At 40.6% G+C, this 26,180-nt stretch overlaps 1 protein-coding gene across 3 annotated transcripts in view; it reads left to right on the top strand.

Moving 5' to 3' along the window:
* Positions 1–6,050: 6,050 nt before the first annotated feature.
* FILIP1 (filamin A interacting protein 1) overlaps positions 6,051–26,180 on the top strand; it is a 117,314-nt gene continuing 97,184 nt past the window's right edge. For 2 of the 3 annotated variants that reach the window (XM_060236092.1, XM_060236084.1), the window contains exon 1: positions 6,053–6,500. The gene's annotated coding sequence lies outside the window, so the exon portion shown is untranslated. Of the gene's footprint in view, positions 6,501–26,180 lie in introns of all 3 variants that reach the window. The other variant, XM_060236100.1, reaches the window with a different exon arrangement.

The following is a 26,180-nucleotide window of genomic DNA, read 5'->3' as shown; positions in this document are numbered from 1 at the left end:
GCATTTTGGCCAAAACTATATGGTAATTTTTCACCACCTCCCATTCAGTTGGCCTGCTTAAGACCTTGAGACCTTAAAGCATCCTAGCCAGAGATACTTGGTTGTGAATAAGCAGGAAAATTAGCAAATAGTTGTGAAATTCCTCAAACCCTGATTACTCAAGAAGATGAAGATGAAGATGAAGATATTGGATTTATATCCCGCCCTCCACTCCGAAGAGTCTCAGAGCGGCTCACAATCGCCTTTACCTTCCTCCCCCACAACAAACACCCTGTGAGGTGGGTGGGGCTGGAGAGGGCTCTCCCAGCAGCTGCCCTTTCAAGGACAACCTCTGCCAGAGCTATGGCTGACCCAAGGCCATTCCAGCAGGTGCAAGTGGAGGAGTGGGGAATCAAACCCGGTTCTCCCAGATAAGAGTCCGCACACTTAACCACTACACCAAACTGGCTCTCAAGGACCCCTACCTAGTACTTCTGAATGTTAAAACCAGTAACAAACAAAGGGGCCTTCATGCCCTTGTATATTTTTTTGATGCCTTTGGCTGGCCACTGTTAGAAACAAGATGCTCAGTTTTGTCTGTGGATTCCAAGATATTCCAGTCACAAGTAATTATAAATTAAGAATGAAGAAGTTGAATGAAATCCAAACGCAAATGTACAAACAGTACTTTGAATGTTTTCCTAATAATCTCTTCTGTCTCAGATTTTGAACTATGTGTTTTGGACAAAACAATTGTGATAACAGTGACCTTAACTTTTATTCCTGCTATGAGTTGTGGCACTATAGCATGAGGTAACATAACAACACATCTCTGGGGTAAAGGACATTAACAAGCTATTTATTTCTCATGTATCACTGAAATAAGCCTATAATGCAAATTCAGAAAATATTACGTATCTAATTCTGAACCAGGCTCCATGCAGATTAAAGAGAGAGACAGTAAGAGAGAAAGGACCAAGTATAGATAGGAGGTATTTTGTATAAACCTGGGTGAGCCGCTCCCCACACACACACACAGCATGCAGAAATATTTTAAAAAGGAAAAAATAAACACAAGATTTGGTGGAAATGGCTGGCCACTGTTTTATAGAAGGAAGGAACAGCCACCTGCTGCTGTATGATTCAGGTATGACAGCCAAGCCAGGAAGGGAAGAAATGAGAGCTGCTGCCACCTCTCCATTGCTACTGCTAGCCAGACAGGTAAGATAAGCTGGGCAGTAGAGAAATGGGACCTGCTGTCTCCTCCCCTCCACCACCAGCATTGCAGGGGGGCTGGTAAAAGGAGGAGGAGTGGGAGCTGTAGTGGTCCACCATTTCCTCCTCTCTCCATTTCCCCACAAATATGTGAGAGGTGGTTGGTATGGATCACTTGCTGGAAATCCTGAGGTCCCACCCCTCTTCAAACCCTACCCTCTCCAGGGTCCACCCCTCAAATTCCCTAACCTGGAGCTGACAACCCCAGTCAGGACTGGCCCCAATGAGTTCTCTCTCAAATGCCAAAATAGGCCTGAAAAGGGCCTCTTCACCCTGCCTTTTACTGACAGAACCAAATTTGGAATACTATGGTTCCCTAGCAACAGCCACTGAGTGGAAAGTGAGTCATTGGCAAAGGCAGCTTCCCCAATCCTTGTCTCTCCTGGGGCTGGAGGGTGGGGTTGTTCTCCATCAAGACTGAGCAGCATGTGGCTCAGCCAATAGAAAGTGAGGTGAGTTGTTGGCAACACTGCTTGCCTTTTATATAGAGAGAGATGAAAATAAGGCAATGATAATGAATGTGAATACTAACACATTTACAGGACAAGATGAGCATCCTATTGATAGTATAAAACCTTTTTAGATTTTTTAATCCCCAAAATATATTGATTGTGTAATGAGATTTTTTTTAGTGTGGTTCATTGCCATTGTTGCTACATGGAGTTTATGTTATTGTGATTCCAAAATCTGACATACTCACTGTACAAATTTTCAACTCATTTCTTTGATTAATGTATATGTTAAAATATTAATTGCCATTCTTGTTAACAGACTTCCAAAGATTGTTACAACCTTGGTACACATAGACCAGATGGTATTTATCGGTGGTAGGGAAGGCTCTAATAATCTTAGGTAGGTCATTGATTTGATTGCATTAAATAGTAAAATATCTGATCAAGTTGCCATCCTTTCTCTTGATGCTGAAAATGCCTTCAACAAAATATACTAGAAATTTATTTTTGGATTTGGAACACTGAGCAATCTTAAACTTTTCTTTATTAGGTAAAGTAAATATACTCAACACTAACATTATAGTTTGAATTATATATGCAATTATTTTCATATACCTTGTAGATATATTTATAAAGTTAATAGTTTAGTTCAGAAATTTACATTTCCTTACCATCTCAGATTTTGTAAAGAGGATGGAATTCTTATTTAGTGAAGAAGGATTTGCTTTCCCTGATCTTAGTTTATATAATCGGGTATATCTGTTAATTTGTACTAATTGGTGGGATTGCTTCTCTGTTGGATTACCCATTTTAGGCTATTTTGGAGGCTTCTTATGCCCCTCTTTAAATGGAATGTTTTAGGGTCTATTCATACTAAAATATGAATTCTCCTGCACTTTCCAAAATTATGGCATATGATGTCACAACCAGGGCTTTTTTTGTAGCAGGAACTCCTTTGCATATTAGGCTACACCCTCCTGATGTAGCCAGTCCTTCAAGAGCTTACAGCAGGCACTGTAAGAAGAGCCCTGCAAGCTCTTGGACGATTGGCTACATCAGGGGGGGTGCAGCCTAATATGCAAAGAAGTTCCTGCTACAAAAACAGCCCTGGTCACAACAATATCAATGTGACCCATTTTTACATGCTAAGTTAACACTATGTGCCAATCCAGGTTTAAAAAAATTTTTTGAAGGCTTGTACAGCCTTCAATCTTCAAAGAAATCTTTTGAAGGCTTGTACAGATGGGAGATTTTTACCTTGAACAATTAATAGACTATGATCATGAGTTTTTGTTATCTTCTCAGATGAGGTCTACATATGACCTGTCAACTTCTGTTGAATGGTAATATTTACAATTACAGCATCTCTTGGAGTCTAAATATGGTCCTTCAGCACTGTTTCAAAACCCCCTACTCTTGAGGGGGGGAAAAACTCAGTGTGCAAATTGAAACCTACAATATTTGTTTATAAATATTTGATGTTAACTAATAACTAATAAATGTGATATGCAAAATCCCAGAAATGAATGGAATAAAGAGTTAGATTGACCTGTTTTGACAAAACGATGGGATATGGTCCTAAATTTTATACCTGTTGCTTCTATAGACCTTATGTTGCAATTCATTTGCAAAAAAAAAAGTTTAAGATATACTGGACACCACAGCAACTAGTAAAGGGCTAAGTAAAATATCTGATTGTTGGTGCTTCTCTTAAACATGTTTTGGACTTGTCCAGTTATTCAGACTTTTCAGGGAGTATGTAATTACTTACATGAATTTTGTGTTAGAATATTCATTGATCTTTGAGGATACTCATGTACTTTTAAACTAGTTGCCTGTCTCCTGGATACTAGCTGATGGTCAATGGAGATGGACCCTCCATGCCCTTACTGTTACTAAAAGACTTATATTACAACAATGGAAAGATAAATCCCCATCTCCAGTAATCTGGTAGACTGAGGACCTTACAACTATATCAGCATTCGAACACGTAACATATAGATAAAAACTTCACACTGACATATTTTAACTATTTGGAAATTTATATATATATATATATATATATATATATATATATATATATATATACTTATCTGTAGACTCCTCACCATTGTTACATTTAAAAATATTTTTATTTCTTTCTGTTTGGGGTAATTAAAAAGTTATCTGCATATAGCTTTGAATCCCGCCCCCCAAAAAAATGAGTGTTAAGGTCCCATGTGTATTTTATTCAAATAGTCACATTACAATGAAACTGCCCCCCAAAAGTCAGTTGTGATTTGCAATCTTTAGACAATCTTTTTGACAATGATTTCGTCAAGACCAGCTTTATCAATAAAGAAAGCAAGGAACCTGATGAGGGCAATACACTGTAAGGGGTAGGGATAGTCTTTATAGAAGCCACATTCTCTTCCCAGAGCTCCTTGTTCTCCTTCGGTTCTGAAACAACAGGATGTGAAAGATGGACGGAACATCTGATGGCAAAAGTATTTGAAGAAAGGTTCCATAATCTACCTAGTCCATTTTAGAAATCAAATTTCCTTTTAGATAAAAGAAGTATCTCATACAGAAAGACTTCTAGACAACATAATCAGTGCGTATCCAAGGGCAAAAATATCTGTCAATGTGAGTACAGGGTCACTGGAAATGCCTTGGTTGTCTGATGTAGAGCAATGCAACAAATCACACTGGTGTAGGGCTATCTCTACAGCAGAAACTAGAATTAAGGTTGTGCTAGAACACAATAGCATTTATCATTTTTTAAAAGACTGGGGAAAGTTCTCAAATGGCACAAAGGAGAAAAATGGCCCTCATGAGGCTGAGGCAAAGAAAACAGTGCTGATCTGGACAGCACCTTTTAAAATGTGCACCTTCACATCCTGATGTGCTTGGACTGTGTTCTTTCTGCAAAAATAATAGCAAACCAGGTTTGATAAAGAACATACTAAGGGCAGGGAAAACCTGGGAAACAGATGGGTGGAGGACAATGCCATGTGGATGGCTTAAAAAAAATCTACTGCAGTTTGGAAGCCACGACATAGAGAAATTGCCATGTGGATGCAATCCTTGTGGGATTTTTTTTTCTATAGGGAGATTGTGGAACAGATCTTGAAGGAATTGTTCTTTTTGAAGGAGCAGACCTGCAGGAACAGGTCTTGACCCTAGAATATGCCATTCTTAGTGATCCCTCTAAAGGAAATCATAGGAAAGGAATACTTATCAAGGTTCTGTCAGCTGTGTGTAGTATATCACAGACACTGTATTCAGAACCTACAAGAACTGAAAGAATAAATGAAATAGGGTATTCAAATGTGGCCAAGAATTTGTTTATGAGCAGTGCATTGTAAATATTGTAACTTGAGCTGGCTTCGAGAATTTTATATCAGGTTTATCTTAAGTTAATGTCATACTATCCATATGAAATGCAAGTATATCCAAATCAATCTTTGCCATGTTTTGCTAATTATCTGATTACTGGTTTTTCTATGTAACTGTAAACACCACTCACCAGAGGTAACCTTGCTATTTTTCCAGGGCTTTTTTTGAGCAGGGACACACAGGAATGCAGTTCTGGCTGGCTTGGTGTTGGGGTGTGTGATTTAATATGCAAATGAGTTCCTGCTGGGCTTCTTCTACAAAAAAGCCCTGTGTTGAAACAGTGGTGATGCTGGGGGGGTGGGGGTGGCCTAATATGCAAATGAGTTCCTGCTGGGCTTTTTCTACAAAAAAGAAGCCCTATATTTTTCACTTGATCACTTATCCCAAAAAGACAGAAACACAAGTGGAAAGTTCCTGCCCAAATTGTTGTCTCTCTCTCAATTCATTCTGACCTACAACTGACCCTCTGAATAAATAAACAAATTGAAGTTGATTCCTGGGTTGGTATCCCAGGATGGCTGGCTATGTAAGTACAATTTTAGAACACCAAAGAAACTAACATGAGCCCTGTTAGTATTCCACACACAAAATTGTGTAATTTGTCTCAAAATTCTCTTTGTGTTATATTTTTCCAGTAAATACAAGAGGCATGTCAAATTATGCTCTTCCTTTAATTGAAATCTTGATATTTTTTTTAAGACATGGATCTGCTGAAACTACTATTATTGTTTCCCTTTGTGTTAAGAGAATGAGTACCCAAATAATCTTTGATCTTTACAATCACAGAAATTTTTTTTTAAAAGATGTGCGGTTCCTTTGCCATCTTTGCATGTACTGAGGTAGCCCTAGGGTGCAGTTCTACATCCACTGATAACTCAGCAGCTGAGGAACTTCGCATAAGCCTGCTCCAAACTTCTCAGCTGTTGACAGGCTTGACTTGCTGAGAACACTGGTTAAATATAGCACAAGCGAGCTGAGCTCAACAAAGTCATTGCTCTTAACAGTGCGCAGAGAGACCAGGAGAGGGGAAATGCAATCTTAGAACTTCACTGCCAAAGTCTACGACCACAAAGCAACAGTTGTGGGTAGGGGCAAAAAAAGAGGGAGAGAGATAAAAAAAAGAAAAGAAAGAGAAAGCTTTTGAACAAAAGCCTGAGTGAAACATAAGAGAGAACTGGTACCTCCTTTTTTTTCTGACTAGCATTTCTCTGAACAGGAACTACGTTCCTCTTCTGCTCTCTTCCCCATTTCCTGCATTACTTCAGTCTCTGGTAGATCTAGAAAAGAAAGCTTCTTTCTGTGTGTTCTTCTGGGCTGAATATCCTCAGTCTTGATGATGCAAGTTAAATTTCTGAAGTCTTCCAAGAACCGAGTGCCTTACTGAAAGACCTACATCTAGCTGCTTGCAACTGGCAGGTAAGTCTGAACTGACTTCTCCAGTGGATTCTTTCTGTAGAAACTATTATTCTTGATTGTAAAGGTTTCCTTGGTTCGTTTCCTTCTCTTCTGAATGTTTTGCTTGATTTGAGAAAACTTTTTGATAAAAAGAAAGTCTTTTCCGTAGGTTTTATTAGTACAGGAAAATCTTTGTGTTCTTCAAACAATCTGTTTAACAAGTGAGACAACTGGGAAAATTTTGAAACATTACAGTGCTAACAAGAGAGGAGATGAAGTCATAAGATCTAAATGAGCTGTGTAATGTTGTCTTTGTATAAACTTGTGTTATCAGAAAACACAGTAAGATCTGGCTTTTTAAAGATCTGGCTTGCTGAGACTCAAGTCACAACAGCTATAAAATATAATAATGAAGCCTGGATGGTGAGCAAGAGGAAACAGCCATAGTGTAATACAATTATTTGTATATATCTTATTTGTTGTTTTCACCGATCTATTTTTATATATCTGTGCTTGTATACCTGGTACATTTTGTCCTATACTTCTGACAATAGCCCTAAGTGCTTCTGCTGGTATCAAGAATATCTATCACATTAAATCACTCTTTGAATGTTTACTTCATGGGAACAACTTCATGAGCGTATTCTCTGGGCACTCATTAACAAGAATATTTTTGTACATAACAATGACTGAATTTATTACTCTAAACATTATATACAGCAGTACATAATTGTACCCTCTTCCTAAAATCTGTGTTTTTGTTCCTTGGGTTGAAAGAAATATTTCAAAGCACTTGGAAGGACCTCCTATTGATTTCAGGGGAACGTAATTCTAGTCAAAGATATTCAGGGCTGCATTTGGAGCTGATAGTTTTGGTCAGGTAGACAGATAATTGTGTTTACTGTTTAACTATCTAAAACATTTTTTTAAAAAAAATAACCACCTATATGACTGAAAATTCTGTGCTTTTAAAAAACTGCTGAGTGTCCTTCTTTGTTCCTAATTCAAAAATTTATTCAGTAGAAGTACTAGGAAGATAAGAATGCTTTTTTTTCCAGTTCAATGTGCACATAACAGGGAGGAGTCATAGATCAGTAGTACACCATCTAATTGGTATGCTAAATGTCCTAGGTTCAGTTCCTGCCATCTCCAGTTAAAAGAATCAGGTAGTAGCTGACAACAAAAGTATGATACACATAGAATGAGACAAAATTGCAAAAAGCATTGAAAAAAACTGTATTATACACTTTCCCCCTATGTATGCCAAATGCAGCTTCTGATCCAGTATCACCTTGAGGCATTAGATCAGTTTAATCAAGGTCCTGGGTTCCCTTCTGCCCCTCTGAATACATTCTGACCTCCATTTTAACTTGTAGTGCTTTTTATCTGACCTTCTGCTTCTTTCTCTTCTTTCACTCAAAGAACCAATCAGCTTAAAATGCCAGGACCACAGCTCCCAGATGTCTAATAGAATGGGCAGCTCTTCTTTTTCCAAACAGTTTGGGTTAGTTAGATCAAAACAAAAGTGAATGATCATGAAAGCAATCTGATGCAACAAACAAGCAGATACCAAATACCAGGTCCTTCAAATTTCATATAAAAAGATACATCCCATTGCAGTGAAGATTTATATATAGAAAGATACAATACAAAACAGACTTAACAATGCAACCCTAAGCAGAGGTACACCCTTCTAAATCCATTGAAGTCAAGAGGTTTAGAAGAAAGGTACTCTATGGAGGATTACACAGTTTAAGAGTTCTTGAAAAACTTGGGATGCACGATCATTTTGCTTTCTGCAATGACCAAGAAAAGAATTCAACGGAAAGGCCAAAGTGAGGAAAGCTTTATGGACTTCAACTTCTCGCTTTGTGGTAAAAACATTATTTTGTTCCCTTGTGGTGAAGCCCATTAATGTTTATTGGCACTGCTGATGGCTTAATTAAGTTTTTTCCCCTAATTATCTCTTTTGTCAGACAAGCTCAAGATTCAGTCCAAATGGAGCTCCTGAAAACTGATTAGTTTCACCTGATTTAAAAAAATACTGTAAAGTCGGCTAAAATTACTCTTCTCAACAGGTGTCCACCAAAGGACTCTGGAATTTTCCTATCAAATCTGTGAAATATGTAACATAGCCTTTTCAGCAGCTGTGCACCGATTGTTAATAGCTTTGACCATTTTTCAAAAGTTAAAGCAAGTTAAGTGAGCCCTTGGGATATGCTTTAAATGCATAGAAATTATGATTATTCCTTTGGCTAAAAATGTTGGTGTTGAATGCATCTTCCATAAACAAATAATTCTGTCTTTTCTCTGCCCACCCTCAATTCCTTCATGTTCTGATGACCTTACAGAAGTCACAAGAATAGGACTTCTTCTCAGTGGCCTGACCCTACAAGCATGTGCTCCTGGTGATAGGCAGCTGTTTATTCTCTGTTTCATAAGAACAGAGTCAATAATGCTGACTTAACTCTGTGTGATCCACCTTGAATTTAAGTGGAAAAGGTAGAATAGGAATAATGTAAATAAACAACACTGGGCGATTTCCCACACAGCTTACTGAGGAGCGAAGTCCCTCCTCACCGCGCAGCGTCTGCTCGGATTTCCCACCAACTGCTCCGTGGATTCAGGAAGTGCTGGACCTTTTGCGTCTCAAATGGAAATCACTAAAACCCTAGTTTACGTTAGCAACGCAAAAGGTCCGGCACTTCCTGAATCCGTGGAGCAGTTGGTGGGAAATCCGAGCAGACGCTGCGCGGTGAGGAGGGACTTCGCTCCTCGGTAAGCTGTGTGGGAAATCGCCCACTGCTTTTGTAATCACAATTTCAGTTGGTTGGACAAGAAGATCCAACATTACTATGGAGGTTGATTGGGAGGCAAGAAAGGCTCTGGAGAATGGCTCTGCCACACTGGACAGAGGGGGGAGGAGAAACAGACTGCCTGAGTTGCATAGGGTAGCAGTGGCTTCCACCTGCCTTGCATGGGCTACCTTACACAAGACAAATCTCACCTTACCCAGGGTTGGGGATGCCTTGGTAGCAGAGAGGCCCTATCCCCCTGGTTTTTTCTTAGCGGCCTTAATGGCCAATCTGCTCCTGACCACTATGGATATGATTTGCTACTGGGCTTATTTACTTCTTTTTTCTATAGTACCTCTTGAGTGTTTTTGTTCGTTGGCATTATTTGCATTTATTTATTTATGGTTCCCCTACTTGCAGATTTTAGTGGTGCAGTGCATTCTGTCACCTCTGGATTATATCACTTTTTCTTTTGCTGGTACAGTTGAGGCCCCCCATGACCAAAACGCTTGATAGTGCCTGTTTTGATCATGGCTTGGTATTCACTCTTATCCCAGTCATAAGGGCCCATAGATCAAAGAAGCAGACCAGGCAGATGTGCAACATTTCAAAAGCTTCTGTGGTACAGTGAAAAAGGGAAACATAAAAAAAAAATAGGGTAGGTGTTTTTTTGGCCTCTTGCAAAATCAGTTATCACAAGGGAGAATGAAAGCCCAGAACTCAGCACCATTGTCTGAGTAGCAGGCCTCCTAGCTAAAAAGCTCAAGATAGAATTGAGCTCCTCCCTCTCTGTAACTGTTTGCACCTGCTTACAAGATACCTACTTCACCATTTTAGGTATTAGACCATAGTGTATGTTTGAGTGATTAATGCAACAAACTATCTGATAACTGTGTGGAATCTGGATGGTCAGAGCAGTTTCCTGATAGAGCATTTCTAGTGCTGAATCACCCACTAACTGCAACTTCTTCCTTTTGGTCTCTCCTTATCATCCTTCCCAAAGTACAAAAATAGTGATATTTGTCATCTGTGCTGGCCTCTACTCTGTGTCACTCCCTGTTCTCTGTTCAGTGTCCTGGCTCTGTGATTCTTTTCAAGACCTTGTGTCACATTTAGTGCTTAGCATAGTTCCATGCTTGTATCCAGTTCCAGTTGCCTTTTCCAGATCTTCCCCACAGAACAGGCGGTCTATATCTTTCTCATTCATTTTTTTTTTTTGCATTTCCAGCACCTTAGGGAAGGGAGAGGGCAGAGAAGGTGAGGACTCTCCTTTCCAAAAACCTGCCAATAACATAATCACAAAATGTTGACAACTTTTATTGGTTACAGCTGTAGGAGAACTTGGCACAGCATCAGCTGACTATATCTTGGCATCGACTGACCTGCCTGCCAGTTGGTGTTCCCTGTTCCAGTGCAGCCCACCTGCTGGGGTGGGAGGACCATGGGATGGCAGGATGTTGGATTCCACAAGGACTATTGTCACTAAGTGGTCTCCCCTGCCCAGGGCTTTTTTGGTCAAAAATCCCAGCAGGAGCTCATTTGCATATTATGCCACACACCCTGACACCAAGCCAGTCAGAACTGTGTTCCTGTGCATTCCTGCTCAAAAAAAGCCCTGCCCTGCCACTTGAGCATGAGACCTCTTTTTCTCCAGAAATAAGTATTTCCTCACCAATTGATTGAAAATGTAATTAGACATTAGATACACAAGGTAATAGGGTTGCCAGGTTTTACCTGACTGGCAAGTTGAAATGGCTCAAGAGCAAGATTCCTACAGAATCTTTCCATGTGTGAACAGCTTGGAAAAGTAGAAATAGCAACACATACACATACTTTTCCAAACTGTTCATACATGGAAAGATGATTCTTCAATTCATACATGCAAAGATTATTGGGACCGTGAAGATATTTCAACCTTTGAACTGTGATCCTTTGGGACGTATTTAATATTATTTAATATTTTTCAGGTCCTTGTTTTGTATTGTTTCACTTAGTAGGGGATGTTATGGTATTTTTGTATTTAGAAGAGTGAATGAATGTTTGTATTCAATACACCTATTATTTTGTTGTATTTATATAGTATTGAGGCTGGTTTTCATGGAAACTGCAGTTTTTCTCACAGTTTTTCTACTGTGATTCTCTGTTTTATTTAATTTATTTATTTATATTTCGATTTATATCCCGCCCTTCCCACCGAAGTGGCTCAGGGCAGCTTACAACATATAAAATTTACATAGGTTTGGCTTAAAAACAATTACATAGCAACAGTTAAAACAATAAAATAATAAAACATAGGACATAAAAACCAGTGGTCTGTCAGAATGCATTCTAGCTCCATCCAAAAATTCTCAGTGTCAATTAGTTGCAGGCCAGCCGGAAGAGGACTGTCTTGCAGGCCCTGCGGAACTGCCCTAGGTCCCGCAGGGCCCTCACCTCTTCCGGCAGCTGGTTCCACTAGTAAGGTGCCGTTACCGAGAAGGCCCGATCCCTGGTGGATTTCAGACGGGCCTCCTTTGGCCCGGGGATTACTAGCAGGTTTTGCAAACCCGATCTCAGTACTCTCTGGGGAACGTGTGGGGAGAGACGGTCCCTAAGGTAGGCAGGTCCTAGGCTATATAGGGCTTTAAAGGTAATGACCAGCACCTTGTACCGGACTCGGAATATTATTGGCAGCCAGTGCAGATCCCGAAGCCCCGGCCGAATGTGCTCCCATCTTGGGAGCCCTAGTAACAGCCGGGCAGCGGCATTCTGCACTAGCTGCAGTTTCCGGATTTGGCACAAGGGCAGCCCCATGTAGAAGGCATTACAGTAGTCCAACCTCGAGGTGACCATAGCATGAATCACCGTTGCTAGGTCGTCATGCTCCAGGAAAGGAGCCAGCTGCCTCGCCCGCCTAAGATGAAAAAATGCAGACTTGGCAGTGGCTGCTATCTGAGCCTCCATTGTCAGTGAAGGCTCCAATAGTATCCCCAGACTCTTGACTCTGTGCGCCGCTGTCAACGGCGCCCCGTCAAAGACTGGCAGGGGGATTTCCCTTCCCGGGCCACAACGACCCAAGCAAAGGACCTCTGTCTTTGCCGGATTCAGCTTCAGCCCACTCAGCCTAAGCCACCTAGCCACCGCCTGTAACGCCCGGTCCAAATTTTCTGGGGCGCAGGCAGGCCGGCCGTCCATAAGTAGATAGAGCTGGGTGTCACTGTTTGGGTTGCACAGTCTCCAGGTGGTGGCTGAAGATCTCCCACTATTACAGTTGATCTCCAACTGACAGAGATCAGTTCACTTGGAGTAAATGGCTACCTTGGAAGTTGGATTCTATGGCATCACGCCCCCAAACCTGCCTTCCTCAGCTTTCACCCCCCAAAATCTCCAGGTTTTTTCCCACCTGGAGCTAGCAGCCCTTCTCAGCACACTATCTAATGTGGGCCTCTCTCACCTCTGCCCCCTCATCTCATCTTGAGGGGTACCACCTTTTCCAAGCTGCTATGGATAGCAATAGGTCCAAAAACACTGTTCCGATGGCACATCAAAATATATGTTGAAAGCAGTGGAGAAGAAGATGAGGTAATTTCTGCTTATTTCCCTTCCTACATCAGAATTCACACTTTATCTCCATGCTGTTCATAGGGCTCCTTGATCTTCAAGTGCAGAATTTTTGGAAGCTGAGCAGGCTGAAGCAGAAACAGGTCAGTGGGTGGGAAAGTCACATTCCATGAGCTTTGCTTCACTGCTGCTAGCTTTGTATCTAACACAGTTTCCTTACCTGTTGGATGACCGTTGGCTAATCATTAGCTCCCACTGATGACATGTCAGTTGACTACCCTGGACTGTTAACCAGCTATCAAAAACATGCTATCTATCAAGGATAACAAAAAGTTCTAGGAAAGAAAGAACAGAGATGAGGTTGCCATCAACCTACATACAGAAGAGGAAATGTTCTTTGAAGTAATGACAATTCTAATAGTTTAGGACACCTGTTGATAAACAGTTGATTCACATGAACCAAAAAGTGTACTTAGATGTGTATGAGTACATATGGTATTCATACATATAGACGGGATTAATACATATAGTACAATGGCATCCAGTGCCCCTACTTTAACAAAAATACACATTATTTCCTTATTATTTAAATATTTGAGGCTACCTGTATTTACGTTGTGGCTGTTCTGCAGTAACTCTGGGTGAGCAAGATAATGGTTGTTAGACAGTTATCAGCAAGATCGATTCCTGGCTCTTCAGTGCATGCAAATATTCACTGAATCATTGCAAAGGCAACCCAAAGTTCCCCAGATGCTGGGACTATTAATCATTACCCATATAATAATGTATAACCTCTAGAATGCTTCCCAAGTTGTTCCTATACATGGGAATTATTTCTGCAATAAGTTAGGAAGAATGTTACATTTTATAGGAAACTGCAACCCTTCATGACACATTGTAGATTGTATTTTGAGACTTCTGAATTGCACGGTTTTTTAAATTTTGTTTTTTAAATGTTTCCAAATACTGTAACTTCACCATAGCTCTTCGGGTAAGTGGTGATAGAATCCTGGGGATTCACCAAATATGGAGAAGGATAACAGGGATAGAAAACATTGCCATTCACAGAAGCACTTTGGAGGGGGGGATTCTAGGGTTGCCCATCCCCAATTGGGGGCAGAGGATCCCCCGGTTTGGAGGCCCTCCCCTCACTTCAGGGTCATCAGAAAGCAGGAGGAAGAGAGGGAAATGTCTGCTGGGTACTCCATTATTCCCTATGGAGGCTGATTCCCATAGGGTATAATGGAGAATTGATCCGTGGGTATCTGGGGCTCTAGGGAAGCTGACTTTTGAGTTAGAGGGACTACATTTGCAGCATAGCACTCAATGCCTCTCTTCAAAACATCCTCCAAGTTTCAAAAGGATTAGACCATGGGGTCCAATTCTATGAGGCTCAAAAGAAGGTGCCCCTATCCTTCATTATTTCCAGTGGAGAGAAGGCATTTAAAAAGTGTGTGGTCCCTTTAAATGTGATGGCCAGAACTCCCTTTGGAGTTCAATTATGTTTGTCACACCCTTGCTACTGGCTCCACCCCCAGTGTCTCCTGGCTCCACCCCCAAAGTCTCATGGCTGCACTCCCAAAGTCCCCAGGTATTTCTTGAATTGGACTTGGCAACCCTAGGGGATTCACTTGTGAAAAATAAATTTAAACTCTTCCTACACATTTTTTTAAAAAACCCTTTCTCATCAAGGAAGAAATTTTCTTGACTCCAGACACTGGCCAGAGGGTGAACAGGTGTTAAGACATGGCTTCTTCCCTGCTATCCAGAGGGCACTTTGCCTCATTGCTGGTTGCCTTGTGGCTACAGAAGGATGGCTTCCTTGGCCCCAGTCATGGGTCACAAGGCAAACGAGCTCCTGGCTGGATGTATCAGCCCTCCCAGCAAAAATGAGTCATGGAGTTTTTATTCATGATTTTTTTTTTTAAAAAAGGAAATTATATTTTATTCATTTGTTTTTTTTCTATAAGCCACTAAAAAAAGTGACAGCCAACTAGAGGCCTGAGGGAAAGGTAGGTTATAAACCTACACCAATAAACAATAATGATGTTCATAGAATCAGAAATTTCCTCAATCTCCTCTAAAAACATTAACAGGCACATTTTTAAATCCACCAATAATGGTGTTTCCATTAATCTGTTAATCTTCCTTGAACAGATAAATTTTTCCCTTTGTTTACATATTTTGGAGAAGTTTCAGAATGTGCTTTATGACACACAATGACAGAGGAATGTACACACACTGACAGTCAGAATCTTGTTTGAAATCCATGGTGCACAGGCCTGTAGCCAGAAATTGTATTCCAAGGAGGATTCTCAGGGAAATTACTGCAGAACAGCTGCAATATAAATACAGGTAGCCTCAAATATTTAAATAATAATATAATAACCTGTATTTTTAAAAAAGTAGGGACACTGGATGCCATTGTACCATATGTATTCATTCCATGGTGCAGCTACATACAGTCTCTCTCCTACACAAAAGCAAATGATGGTTTTAACAGAGAAAAAGATACAGGGGTTCAATCTAGATAAAAGCAAATGATTATAAGTTTCTGTTGAAAATTTTACAGGAAAAGAAATAAGCATTTGATTAACCCTCTCACTGGATTTGGCAGTTTTTAAAAAGTACTTAAACTTGGCTGTGCAAACCCATTATGTGCATTCCAACATACAGCTCAGTTGCTTAGGTCCTATTAACTCCAGTGACATTTAAGAAGCTTATCTCTGTACAACAAGGCTTTTGCTGTTAATACGAAAGCTTACTGTTTATATATGTGGAAATAATTTAATCAGAACACATGAATATAATGTCACTAGATCACGGTGTCACTGGATACCAGCATCAGCTTTGCATCTGACATCCATAGCACAACACAGACTACTCATCCTTCCATCCTACCAAGGTTGGTAAAATGAGTATCCCATTTACTGGGGGTAAAGTGTAGATGGCTGGGGAAGGCAATGGCAAACTACCCCGTAAAAAGTCTGCCAAGAAAACATCGTAATGTTACATCACCCCATGGGTCTGTAACGACTTGGTGCTTGCACCTTTACCCTTTTTTTTTTTACCTTTTATGTTTTTTGTAACATCTGTCCTGCAGAAGAGTTCTGGAGAACTCAGAAGCTTGCACACTGGTAGTGTCATTTGGTAGGTCCTAATAAGTGGTATTATCTGAATGGTGTTCGAGAGCCAGTTGGGTGTAGTGGTTAAGTGTGTGGACTCTTATTCGGGAGAACCCAGTTTGATTCTCCACTCCTCCACTTGCAGCTGCTGGAATGACCTTGGGTCAGCCATAGCTCTCAGAGGAGTTGTCCTTGAAAGGGCAGCTTCTGTCTGAGTTCTCTCAGACCCACCTACCGCACAAGAGTAGTGTTGTGGGGAGGGGGGAAGGTAGAGGAGATTGTGATGGCTCTGAGACTCTGAGATTCAGAGTATAAGGCGGGATATAAATCCAATTTCTTCTTCTTCTTCTTCTTTTTGGAATTTTTCTTTTGGACCAGCATAGCTGACAACAGCTTCTTTATAAAATGTTTGTCATTACCCACAGAAATATTATTCATTTATACTCCTTCATTCTTGCTGAGACTCAAAGAAGATTAAAATTAAAAATAATGTGGTAAGCAAGTATAATGCAACATGCACAATTAGAAAACACTGCACTAAAATCATACTATAATACAGATGGTTGCACACTGCAAGCCATTAGATTTTCAGGGAAGCTAATTCAAGTCTCATTGACAAACTGGATTGAACCCAACTGATTGCCAGGACAATCTGCACAGATTTTTTCCATCGACCTCTTTCTCCAGCAATCACTTTTGATGCCTAGAAAGAAGCTGACAGGACCCACAGTTCCTGCATGAAGAAAACCCCACTCAAGTGTGGAGGGCTACAGTGGAATGAGAATGGGGCAGAATCACTGGCTACACCTCCTGTTCACAAAACTCTGTTTTGGAAAAAGCAAGGAAAGATAGTATGGCCCAGTTCTTCCTTCTTGTGAATTTCCTGCATTGTGCAGGGGGTTGGACTAGATGACCCTGGAAGTCCTTCCAACTCTGTGCACCCCCCTGACCTGCAATGTTTGTTGTGTGCATGGTCCCATACCTCCAGGCATTATCTTTGTAGAGGTCAAAAGGGATGCTGGGAGAAGAGAAATACTGGGGAAACCCACATCCATCAGTGTCTTCCATTGGCAGTTGTTTGGATACAGCCCACTAATTGTATTGGCTGTATCCAAATGACAGCCAGTGATTACTATTCTTTAGCATAACATTGGTGTTTTACTTTCCACCGATGATGGGTGGTATCTTTCCTAAAGGCTATATAATAAAGTCAATTAGAAAATATTTATGCAGGGTTTTTTAAGTTGAAGCTATTGTAAAAACATTATCACACACATTCTTTTAAAATGTTCATGACATTATATAGCATAGGTTTTGCGTACAGGGAACACTGACTTTTGTTTATTTGGCCTTCCAAGTTGACAAGAAATGATATCTGTAATCACCAAATTTACTGGAAAAATGAGAAGTGGCATCCCAGAGGAAACAGTTTTCATTTCACAGGCTTATAACTGATAACTAAAATATAACTCTCTGTGCATATATTTTAAGAACAAACATGCTTTTTGGCTTTGTAGTATGCACTGGTGGAAAGGGTAGGTGAAAATCATATGAAGTGCAGAAAAATAATCTGGAGCATGAACCATCTTTCTCAAATGGCCTGCCTGACGGCATAATTGACATAAGCAAGCTGGAATGTAATGGATTGTGAATACAAGGGTTTCTATACAGGAATGGCATTTGTTTCTTTACCAAAAATGTACATTGTTGAAGGGCCATTGTGATTCAGTTAACAGTACTGAATGTGGACAGAGAGGAGCTAGGTTCATTTAGGTTTCAAATGTGCATGCTAAATATCATGAGTTCAAATGTTTAGCCTGGAGAGGAGATGACTGAGAGGTGAGATGATAACTATCTTTAATTACTTGAGGGGCTGTCATATAGAGGATGGTACAGAGTTGTTTTCTGTTACCTCAGAAGGGAAGACCAGAACCAGTGGGTTGAAATTAAATCAAAAGAGTTTTCAGTTAAACATTAGGAAGAACTTCCTGACAGAGCAATTCCGCAGTGGAACAGGCTTCCTTGGGAGGTGGTGGGCTCTCCTTTGGAGTTTTTAAACAGAAGCTAGATGGCCATCTGACAGCAGTGCTGATTCTGTGAACTTAGACAGATCATGAGAGGGACGGTAGGAAAGGTCACATCAGTGCTTAGTTCTTGTGGCTCATCCCATCTTGGAGGTGGGGTTTTTTGGGGGGTTTTGCCATCTTCTGGGCATGTAGCAAGGGCCACTGGGGTTAGGGGGAGAGGTACTTGTGAATTTCCTGCAACATTACAGGGGTTGGACTAGATGACCCTGGAGGTCCCTTCCAACTCTGTGATTCTATGAAATGTCTAAATCCTCAGGATTGGATCTATAATGGAAGAGAAATAGTTGCTGGGGCTGTTGAACAATTATTTGCACCAAGAACTATACTAAGGGCCTTTCCACACTAGACCTTTAATCCTGGTTCAATCCTGTCCCCAAACTCACATTCTATACTACACTCATGTTCACCCTTGTTTTTATCTCATTTTTTTTGTTTCCACATTTGAGGTCACCTTGGTTTTGCCCCACCAGTTGTCCTGAGGTATATTGATGCTGTAATAACAAGAGCTAAATGCAAGGTAAATGACCATGAGTCAAACTCAGAGGAAACCCGGGTTGAGGTCCAAGTGCAGAAAGGGTTTAAAAGTAGCAACTGTGGATAGTCTTAGACCTCCACTTGTACAAAATGTTGCATAGAATGTTGATCACTGGATTTAGTTTCAGTTTGTCCATTACACTTTCTGGCATGAAGTGTTGAACTGTCCTGTAAGCAGAAGACTATGCAGAATCCAACCTTCATATTTCAATAGTAAAACAATATTTAATATTATCACCAAATAAATATTTACCTCACTATAATTCAAATTACAGTCCAGAAGTCAGGCAACACAGTCTTTCAGTCCAGGATCAGAAGTCAAGAAGTCAAGCAAGGCAGAGTCAGCGACTTAGCATATATTGCACACATTGTGTCTATGTCCAACAGCCTCTCCTGGCTGGCTTTTATAGCCCTATGTCTAAGGGTCATGCTTGTAGCCAACTGCTCAGAAGCAATCTTGTAACTATTCATCTTTGTTATCAGCAAGCAGCTGGTGTTGGATCAGGAAGGGTGCACTTTGCCTGTAGCTCTGTTCTCAGCCTCTGTCTGTGGTGTTCTAAGGGTATGGATGATACTGGTGGGTTGAGAACAGCCAATTGAAATGCTCCTACTGAATCAGGGCTGGAGGGTGCCAGTGGCTCTACGCCAGCTGTTGGTTGAGAATTCTGACAATCCTGCAGCTCATTTTTCCTGCTGGTCATTAACTAAGGGCTGGCTACACAGGACTTCTCCTGAGGAGTCCTTGCTTTCTCTGAGCCCTTGCTGACCCATGACACAAGCTGAACAATATAATGGACATGGGATCCAGTCTCTTCTAAGAATTCAGTGAAAATTGAGATCTTAATGAAAACAGGATGTACAGAGCTCCAGTAGTGTAAAATGAGAAGTGATTCATTAGCAGCATTAGAATCATTAGAAATAATATGCCAATGTAAATTATTCAATTTCAACATTGATCATTGGTTATAATTGACCCAGTGAACTAGTTTATATGATCAAAAATAGATCACGTTCAGAATTGGCTATATGGTGGAATGGTAATCTGATTTTTCCAATGCAGAACAAGTTTAATTGTATATGAATTATTTTCCCCACATTTATGCAAGCTGAAAATTGCTTCACCCACATGACATAGCAATAGATAAGTACTAATGGTGGTTGGAAAGAACACTGAATAAGTGGTATGGGTATTTGGGCTGGCAGGAGGAATGATTTTAGTCTGGAAATCATCCATTCTGATTGCTTTTAATGTATGACAGAAAGTGGAGAAGCATTTTAAAAACAATTACACTGCTTAACATTTTCAAATGATACAAATATGGAAATGCAAAATCCAGTCTGTCACATGTGAAAATGGCTTGTGATAAGTCCTGAATCTTACCTAGTTCTCAGTTAGGAAGAGATAAAATCCTGAAGAGGGTTTTTGGTTATATTTCCTTTTGGAGTAAATTCAATACGTATGCAACATATCCTGCTCTCAAAAATTAACCTAGAATGACAGATAAAATTATATTCTAAAAAGTACAACCTGTTTTTACAGAAAGATATGAGTTCTCTTTAAAGTTGAGAGTCAGTCAGTCTTTATTACAGCCCACAAGTCATTCAGAAGCAGAGTATAAGATAAAAAGGGATAAAAACACTAATATAAAATTAATTATCTACATAAAATCTCTCCAAACCTCACTTGTCCTAATATACAGTGCCAGCACTAGGCCACTGCCCCAAGCAAGGCACCCCTGACAGTCTGCCCATCATACACCCTCCCCTCCACTCACTGCTTCGCCGTGCTTGCCACCCCCTTCAGAAGGGCTGGGTGGCTCCTCTTTTGCCACCAGCCTGCCTCCCACCTTTGGCAACAGTGGCAGCAGTGGCACAAAGAGGCTCCATGGTAGCCAGGAAGAGGCGGAGCAGTGGCGGGGAGGAGCTGAAAGGCTTCTTTTCACCATACTGGCCTCTCACGCCTGCTATTTTAATTTGTGAGCTTTTCCGGGGAAGCTGCGCTGGTGGCTGGGGCTGCCTGTGGGGAGAGGAAGGGGGCAGGAGGGGGCACCTGGCTCCCCTGTAGGCCAGGTGGTGCCCCAGGTGGCCGCCTACCTGGCCTACTCAGACACGCTGGGTCTGCTAATATATCTGATAGTTAAAAGATTAAAATAGGAATAATAATGCATGAGACATTGCCTGCCCATATTTTCATTGCAGAACACAGAAACTTTGCCACAGATATAGTAGTTCTTCCGTCAGTTCCTGCAAATGACATTGTGAGAGTACATAGAATCAACAGTGGAAAATACATTGATCAATGTATCAATCACGTTATCAGAGCAAAGACAAAATCTACAATTAGATGGAATATTTTTTGTATCTTCCTGACAAGACTGCAGATGGTATCGTTAAATCTAGCCAGCATAAAGACATGACAATATCTTGCAACTGCTGATATAGACAGGTAACATGCATATTGCTCAGTTCTTAGTTCAGCTTTATTACAGTCAAAGACCAGAACTTAAATGCCCATGAATAAAATGCTACGTATTGCTTTTGGAGCATTGGAGCTAAGCTAAACAGTAGGGGAAAGCACACATCATGGGCTTTAGACAATGTTTCTTGGATATCAATATCTTTTATAAGACCATTAATCACTAAACCAGCTTTACTAATTTATTTAGAAAGAGTGGGGAGACCAAAAGTGGTCGATTTCTCATCTATTGGGTTGAGCCAAGCTGGAGTATAAGGATCAGTCACCAGGCTGTAAAGAAAGTTTTGATCACTGATGAAACAAAAGTTAGATTCTAAATCTTAATGCTTGTAAGCAAGACCAAATTCATAAGTGACATATAACAGTTTCTAATTTAAGGGCTATAGAGGGGCTCAGTTATAAAGTCAATAAAATTTAGCTGTTGGGAGTTTATAAGCCTTATTCTGCTTTGTGAGAAAACAAATTGTCATCACTTTATAAGCAACAAAGCCAAACTTTAGAAGAACTGGGGGAAAGTAGCAATGTTTGAAGCATTCAGTTAAATAGTTATCTGATTTTATACCCCATTTTCATAAAGTCTTATTGTATGAGGGTGGCACTGTGTCCTTGCTTGTTGTGCTGATACAGTAATTGCTGTTACTGTTTATCAAATACATTTTTTTTTTTAAAAAAAGGAAAATGTAAAACAAGTATGTGATTGAAAGCAGTAGACCACTGACATCATTCTCATACACTGCTGCCAGCTTGCCTTGTTTATTGATGAGATCTCTGTGAAAATAAGGTCTTTCCCACACAAAGATGAATCACAGGAGAACTAATGGGGCTAAGTAGCCTTTCTTTGTTTATCAGATCCATTTTCACTCTGCGTTCTAAGGCACTTAAGCTAAAGTAACACTGTAATAGCTTGGGTTCCAGTAACTGACATAAGGAAAGAAGCAGTATACAGTCTGTGGTGCTGTTTCAGCATAGCAACTTGAGCAGTTAAGGAAATGAAGCAATGACCATTTATTTGGAGATCTGCAGTTACTGTGACAACAAATACATACCCCTAAAACCCCTACAGGTCATCCCTGCCTCAGTTCAAAATATTTGAGTCCTGCAGGCAGGATGCTCTCTTAAGTCCCTTACATACCTGTCAGTGGAGTTCATATGGAGTTCCTCTTTTGTAATGGTTGCTGCAAGTCACTCTAGAGGCCTAGCAATGGCATGGTGTGTTTAACCATAAATGTTTAGGAGCAAATTGACCATTTCAAGCTGTAAGTTTTAGAATCTTGTGGTTTGGGGGGAATTGGGAGGTGTCTATGCTTTCAGTCTAAATAAATTAAGCATTTATATTTCACAACCATGAAAAAAGAGAACTGGGCTTTGACTCACAAAAGCTTATGTCTCAATAAATGCACTAGTAGTCTTTAAGGAACCATGACACTCTTTGTTGTTTTATATGCAGGGAGTATCTAGCAAGAAGGCCACTCTACTGCAGCCCCACTCCCACTCTAAAGCAACCAGAGATGTTCAGGATTTCTCAGTCATCCATTTCCATACCCACCCACAGACATGTATACTGTTGAGTTTAGTGTGATTAATTAGGGCTTCCAACCTCAGTATTATAGGGTCACTCAAAAAACAAACTAATAGGTAGTAGCAGTTTAATCTTGGTATTTTAAAAATATACTGATTTGCATTACTAAAATTTTGAGACCCATAATGTTATCACTCAGGTGGAAGGATAATTTAGAATAAAGATGCCTTGGCTCTTAATAGGATTCATTAGAAACAAACACCATTTGTTTAGAATAATTTAGTATACAGATGCCTTGGCAGTTAATGGGATTCATTAGAAACAAACACCATCTGACTTTCAGATCTATTTTGGATCTGGGTTTGTCCACTCCACTACTGGTGGTAAGATGCAGCTGCTGGTTCATCAGTATTTCTGCTGACAGCTACAGCTGACAGATTCATTTCAGTTCACTGCAATGTCAACTCTGCCTCCAAGTTTTTGCTTTGATTTTCAGTGTTTGATATGCCGGTGTACTCTTTTCCTCATGCCATAGTTTGATAATATTTGGAAAGAATCCCACTGATTTTTCACAAGGACTGTGGCTTTAACCTATGTAACAATTTAGTAAAGGAAGTGGATTCTCAGAAACAATTTCCCACGTGGGAACAAAAAGAGAATGCTTTGCCCCCTCACAATGATTTGAAGTTATATTCTATAAGGGTTATTTGCAGAAATATTACACAAAAACCCATGTGGCACAACACATTTCCACATGGTTTCTCTGCAAGAAGAGGCAGCAGAAGCAGCCGATCTGCCCCCCCCACCCCCATTTAAAGATCTCTGCTGATCAGCCAACCTGCAAGGGAAGGCAGCCTTGGAGTGAGGCTCATCGGAGCCTGCCTTCGAAGGCAAGCTCCAATGAGCACACTGTGTATGCGCCACCCTGCCATTTTTGCTTCCCTGAAAGTAGCTGGGTGGCATGTGCAGGCTGGGTGCGGGGAGGTGTAACCTAGCTCCATAGGCCAGGTGGTGCCCTAGGTGGCGGCTTACCTGGTCTACTCCCACGCGCTGACCCTGATTAGACTTCTCTCTCTCTTTTTGACTGCAGCCTGAATGTGAACTGGATCTACTTGAATAAAATACATGTTTACTTTTTGTGCAATATACTTCTTGGGAGATTTATTTACTGGACTCAGTATCACACTTCTATGACTGGATAAACCGCTATATTAATCAAATATTCCAATAATGCTCAAACCATCAAAACAAGGACCAAAATCCTGTGTCCACATAAATATATCCAGTAGTTGTTTTATGTAAACAACAACTGACAACATCAGCTTAAAGTGGCAGAGAACAACAAGTTCATCCCTAGGAAGCTTCTGACATTTTTGTGTTCTCTGCAAACTGGAAACTGGTTGAAGAACAGTTTTACATTTCATTTTTCCATTTGAACATTTTGTATCTCTTTGTAAGAAGGTAGCTTTTTTTCAGCTTTGTGTGTGGCTGAAATGCCTAAAATTCCAAAAGATAGCTGTGGCTAAATGTCAAATAAACACATACTTTAAAATGCTGTCATAAAATTTCACAGGAAGGAAAACAAACTGTACATGTTATATTTTCTTATATATTTCAAGGAATCTGCCAGAACGAATTCTTTGCTTATGAACAAAGAGACCAAATCCAAGTATCGTCTGTTCATATCTTGGTTTGACTTGTCTTGGGATCTCTCTCTCTCTCTTTTAATACAAGCTAACCACTGTGGCTGGTCATGAAGAAAGTGTGATGGATAGTTTTACAGGACACAGTGGGATGTTTAGAATGCAATGTCATGCCTTGGCTTACGGCAACAAGTTGTATTCTCAAATTTTCCACTTCCTCCTCCCTTTGGGCACTTGGAAACATTTAGTGATTTCTTCTTTACTATAAGCCAAAATTGTCATTACATCCAAACCAGCAAACCAAGGTTCCTCCTCTGCTTCTAAACCATGATTCTAAACAAGCTTTAAAATGAGGGCTCAACAAGACATTACATCCAAACCAGCAAATTGTCCAAAGCCCCTAAAAGTAAGGATGGGCACAAACCATCTCACAAACTATAGTTCATGATGAATTTTGGCTGCTCATGATTTGCAAACTGAAGTTTGTGGCAGATTAACTGGCACGAATTTCCCACAAACTTTCAAGCAGTTTGTAGAGGTTTGTGCTGGTTCCCAAATGGATACATTTCCAGACAGTTTCCACAAAATGTTTACTAAACTTCAAAGCAACAGGGTGGAGAATTATCCAGCCTTAGGAACACTGTTGTCAGTTTCAAATTACTAGTCATGTCAGTTTCAAAAGGCCCTCCCCTTTGCTGGTGTTCCTTTGTGTTCACTTCCCATTTTCTTGCTCAGAGATTGCAAAATCCCACCTTCCTTGCTTGGATTCGTGACTCTGTGTTTTGAGATCAGTCTTTTTAAACTTGCAAGCCAGTGGCAGTGGGCTCTACTGGGCACTCTGTTGTAGTGGTTCTGCTGGGCACTAGTACATTGCATTGGTTCTGCTGGGCTTCCAACCCCAACCCCTGCTTGGATTGTGATTCAGTGCTTGACATTAGTACTGTTCTGGCATTGCCACATGGGCACTGGGTTCTGCTAGGCACTCTCTGATTGCACTGGTACTGCTGAGCATTCTATACATTGTACTGATTCCACTGAGTTTGTAAAAATGTCCCCCTGCTTGGATTGTGATTAAGCTGGCATTGCCACATTGGCACTGGGTTCTGCTGGGTTTGCAACCCTTCCCTTTCTTGGGAAGTGTTTATGTGCTAGACATTAGTCCTGTTAAGCTGTCATTGCCCCTATGGCCCTAGGTTCTGCTCGGCACTAGTGCATTGCACTGGTTCTGTTGGGCTTGCTAAAATACACCCCCATTTCCCATTTCTGCTGCAGAGATTCTCTGGGACTTTGATTCTGTTCTGCTGGGCTTCTGTTGCTCCTGTTTTGTTTTGTTTTTTGCTCTTCCCCCCTTCACTGGAAACAATGGAGGAACCTTCTTTGGGTGCGGTGTAACTCAGACCCTGTAAATCCAATCCTCACCAAACAGAGATTCCCTGTGAGCTTGATGTCTCTAGCATGCAAGGGAGTGCATTTCTACTGCATCACAAATCTCATTAACTGAACCAGTTGAAATTCGTGATGGTTTGTGGTTCACAAACCAGGCACACCACTAATATGAACTGAAACAAACTGCATTTTCTTTTGCCCATGTTGTATCAGATTGTTCTAAGTTTTCCTCCACTGTTACTCTAGCTGTCTCTTCATCACCTGTAGACCTTCAGTAAACCAAGTGGCTATCTGGGCTCTAACACTTAAGAGTTAACCACCTAGATCATTTCTTCATTCCAGAGGTCAATCATGGTATTGACAGAACCACCAGCCATATTAACAGGAAAGTCCTTTAGAGCCATCAGAAAGACATTGTGATTAATCTAACTCTGGGGATAGATCATTTTAACATATCTCCCACCCCTGCAGAGTCTTGGTATTCCTGTAAGCCTAAACCCAAACAGTAATCTGTTCATGACAAAAGAACTATCATCAGTTCCTCCAGCCTCAGTTCATATGCCTCCAACCCAGAACAAAATGCCCAATCAAGAGTA

The sequence above is a fragment of the Heteronotia binoei genome, chromosome 1 (genome assembly GCF_032191835.1).
Source record: "Heteronotia binoei isolate CCM8104 ecotype False Entrance Well chromosome 1, APGP_CSIRO_Hbin_v1, whole genome shotgun sequence".
In the NCBI taxonomy this organism is placed as follows: Eukaryota; Metazoa; Chordata; class Lepidosauria; order Squamata; family Gekkonidae; genus Heteronotia; species Heteronotia binoei.
This window is presented reverse-complemented; position numbering and strand designations above follow the sequence as displayed.